We start from the raw sequence: 4,368 nt of genomic DNA on the forward strand, positions 1-4,368 counted from the left end.
TCTTGTTACCCAGGCTGGAGTGCAATGGCACGATCTCGGCTCACCGCAACCTCCGCCTCCTGGGTTCAAGCAATTCTCCTGCCTCAGCCTCCTGAGTAGCTGGGATTACAGGCACGTGCCGCCATGCCCAGCTAATTTTTTGTATTTTTAGTAGAGACGGGGTTTCACCATGTTGACCAGGATGGTCTCGATCTCTCAACCTTGTGATCTACCCGCCTCGGCCTCCCAAAGTGCTGGGATTACAAGCTTGAGCCACCGCGCCCGGCCAAATTCAGAGATCTTAAGTGAGATGTATATATACCAGTGTAACCACCTCCCAAACACTACACCGCACAGCAGCACCCTAGCGAGCACTCTCGTCAATCCCAGTCTACAATTAGATTTATTGTTTTAGTTGCCTCTGGCAATAGTGTGGAGAATGGATGGTGTAGTTGTGGGGGTGGGGGTGGTAAGAAATGGCAATGGACTCTACTTGGGGTGGAAACGGGATGGAGAAAAGAGAATGGGCTCAATAAATGTTTAGGAGGGAGAGTTCGCAGAGCTTCAAGGCAGCTGGAAAGGAGTGAGGGCAACAAGTCAAGAATCAGTAAAGGCTCTGAAATTCCAGCAATAAAGAAAAACTGGGAGAGAGATCCAAGATGGCTGATCACTAACAGCTCGGGATTGTAGCTCCCACTGAAAGCGCAAAGAATGAGAGGATGCCACACCTTCACATGAATTCTTGTTGCTGACGCACCAGGAGATTCCCAGCGGAGGAGCCCCACGGGTCGCCAGCGCGACTCTTGTGACCGGCGAGGCGGTTTTGCCGGCGCCTTGGAGCGACGGTTCTTGGTGCAGAGTCGGAAAAGCACCATCAATCTTAACGCCGCTGATTTGGTCGGCGCAGTGGGTTGCTCAGATTTCGGCGCTGAGAATCAGTAAGTTGGACGTCCACTCAGAAACCTAATTACAAAGACGGTGAATTTAAAGACCACAGATGGATAAATTTATAACGAAGGGAGGAAAACGGCCAAAAAAGGCTGAGAATGCCCAAGATCAGAACGCCTCTCCCTCAGCGGGGGATCACAGTTCCTCATCAGCAATGGAACAAGGCTTGATGGAGAACGAGTGTGTTCCAATTACAGAAGCAGGCTTCAAAATGTGGATAATGAGAAACTTCTGTGAATTAAAAGAACTTGTTTTAACCCAATCTAAAGCAACTAAGAACTTTGAAAAAAGATTTGACGAAATGTTAACAAGAACACACAATTTAGAGAGGAATATAAGTGAATTGACGGAGCTGAAAAACACAATAGGAGAACTTCGTGAAGTATGCACAAGTTTTAACAGCCGAACTGATCAAGCAGAAGAAAGGATATCAGAGGTCGAAGACCAACTCAATGAAATAAAACAAGAAGACAAGATTAGAGAAAAAAGGATAAAAAGGAACGAGCAAAGTCTCCAAGAAATATGGGACTATGTGAAAAGACCTAATCTACGCTTGATAGGTGTACCTGAATGTGACGAAGAGAATGAATCCAAGCTGGAAAATACGCTTCAAGACATTATTCAGGAAAATTTTCCCAACCTAGTAAGGCAGGATAATATTCAACTCCAGGTAATACAGAGAACACCACAGAGATATTCCTCAAGAAGAGCAACTCCAAGGCACATAATCGTCAGATTCACCAGGGTTGAAATGAAGGAGAAAATACTAAGGGCAGCCAGAGAGAAAGGTCAGGTTACCCACAAAGGGAAGCCTATCAGACTTACAGCAGATCTCTCAGCAGAAACCCTACAAGCCAGAAGAGAGTGGGGGCCAATATTCAGCATCCTTAAAGAAAAGAACTTTCAACCCAGAATTTCACATCCAGCCAAACTAAGCTTCACAAGTGAAGAAAAAATAATGTTTTTTGTGAATAAGCAAGCACTCAGAGATTTCATCACCACCAGGCCTGCTTTACAAGAGCTTCTGAAAGAACCACTACACATATGAAAGGAACAAACAGTATCAGCCTTTCTAAAAAAATTATCAAAAAGAGCATCAATATAATGAAGAATTTACATCAACTAATGGACAAAATAGCCAGCTAATGGCAGTATTAAACTCACATATATTACTATTAATTCTAAATTTAAATTGACTAAATCCCCCAATCCAAAGACAGGCAATTTGAATAAAAAACTAAAACCCATCAGTATGCTGCATCCAGATCCATCTCACATTCAAGGATACACAAAGACTCCAAACAAGGGATGGAGAAAGATTTACCAACCAAACAGAGAGCTAAAATAAATAAATAAAAAGCAGAAGTTACAATTAAGCAACAAAGATCAAAAGAAGCAAAGAAGGACATTATATAATGATAAAAGGATCAATGCAACAACAAGAAGAGCTAAAGATCCTAAATATATACTCACCCAATACAGGAATACGCAGACATACAAGACTTATAAAGAGACTTAGACTCCCACATAATAATAGTGGGAGACTTCAACATTAATATTAGACAGATCAATGAGACAGAAAATTAACAACGATATTCAGGACTTGAACTCAGATCTGGAACAAGTAAATGTAATTAACATTTATAGAACTCTCCACTTTAAATATACAAAATATACACTCTTATCAGTACCACATCATATCAACTTAGAAGTTTAAAAGAAATCTTGGTTGGCTCCTTGTTTGCTATTCTCTTCCCTCATTTTCTTTCATGTCTCTATTATTAAGGACAATTATAGGCATACCCATATTTAGACTGCATTCTAGCCTGGGCAATAAAGCAATACCCCCATCCTCTCTCCCTCTTTCTCTTTCTCTTTCTTCCTCTTCTTTATTCTAAAATAAATAAATAAATAAATAAATAAACAAAATAAAAACTATTAATAATTAAAAAAGAAAAACTGGTTTAATTATATTTAAACTAGAGTTTAATGAGACGCCTGTTAAAACGAAGATGTTTTTATTAGTAGGAGTAAGTGTTGCAATAAGCCATTGTTATTGTGAAAAGTATCTCTCAAGTGGGCTGGGGTAGAAGAAAAGAGATTGAAAAATCATTGATCTACAAAAGAAAGAGCAAACTGCTATGAGAGGTCTAAGTTAGAGATAGTTAAGCTCAAAAAGAGAAGCAATGTGAGCCAGCATCTGATCTAATGCACTTTTTAATCAGTAAGACTTTTAAACTAACTGCATTTGAAGAAAACGGTGTTGAAGAAAAAAAAAAAAAACTCAGGTGTTAAGGACATTTTTCTTCAACCTGTGACTTTATGATTACCGTCTGACTTATTGATAGTTGAACCAATAATTTGAAATTCACAAAGGTACTAGGTTTGTGGGTAAATATTGATATTGTCTAGGAATTTTTAATTATTTACCCTAACATCTTGATTGTAAATACTCAAAATAGACTCCACTCTCATTTAACAAAAATTTAAAATAAAGGACTTAATCAAAGACAAAGGGATTACAAAGTAATTTAATGGCTACATTGTTTTTACTTTCTTTTCTCACTGTGACAGAGCACGTTTAAGAGATTTAATCCAGGATATTTTATAAAAGGGCCTTAGTTCTGACAACATGAAATGACCATGTGTGCCTGCGGACAACACTGCCTAAAATCTTCCCTCTTTGAAATAATTGGTAAGTCATGAGTCAGCTTGGCCCATAAGTAAATCTGTAAAACATAGTAACTTCTTGAGGTTACCCTTTATCCCACTCTATTAAGTTACAATCACTATGGAATAATACATGACAGAATGACAATAATTTTTATTTTAGAAAAATGCCTAAAACAAACAGTGCTTAACACAAAGTCTGCATAGCTTGCTGCAATAAAAAAAAAAAAAAAAGAATTAGGTCCAGCCTGCCAGGGGTGGTGGCTCACACCTGTAATCCAGAGCTTTGAGGGGCTAAGCCAGACGATGCCTTGAGGCCAGGAGTTTGGGACCAGCCTGGGCAACATAGTGAGACCCTGTCTCTAAAAAAAAAAAAGTTAAGATTATGCACCTTTCCGAAACATCTGTCTGTGGATGAGGATGAGGGGCAGCGTGTGTGCACATGTATGTGTGCATGCATGTGTGTGTGTCTACATGTGTGTGCGCGCATGTGTGCATGCATGTGTGTGTGTGTACATGTGTCTGTGTGCCTGTGTGTGTGCAAGTGTGTGCATGTGTGCATGCTTTGGGGAAGTCTCAGGATGCTCGCTTCCTCAAGGAGAACAGGTTGTCAAGGAGAGGCAAGGGGGTTCCAGTCCCTGAGCAGGTGCAGGTGACGAGGCCCAGAGCATCACAGGAGGGGCTGGGAGGAAAGAAGCCTGGGAGAAGCCATTCACGACCTAACAAAGCTGGCACGGCCACCCCCAGGATTCCGGAAACCCTGAGTCAGTC

General features: G+C 40.6%; 1 protein-coding gene across 2 annotated transcripts in view; it reads right to left on the minus strand.

Annotated features, from left to right (window-relative positions):
• RP1L1 (RP1 like 1) overlaps positions 1-4,368 on the minus strand; it is a 102,266-nt gene that overhangs the window by 66,657 nt on the left and 31,241 nt on the right. The window lies entirely within an intron of this gene.

Source organism: Saimiri boliviensis, chromosome 13 (genome assembly GCF_048565385.1).
Source record: "Saimiri boliviensis isolate mSaiBol1 chromosome 13, mSaiBol1.pri, whole genome shotgun sequence".
Taxonomy (NCBI): Eukaryota; Metazoa; Chordata; class Mammalia; order Primates; family Cebidae; genus Saimiri; species Saimiri boliviensis.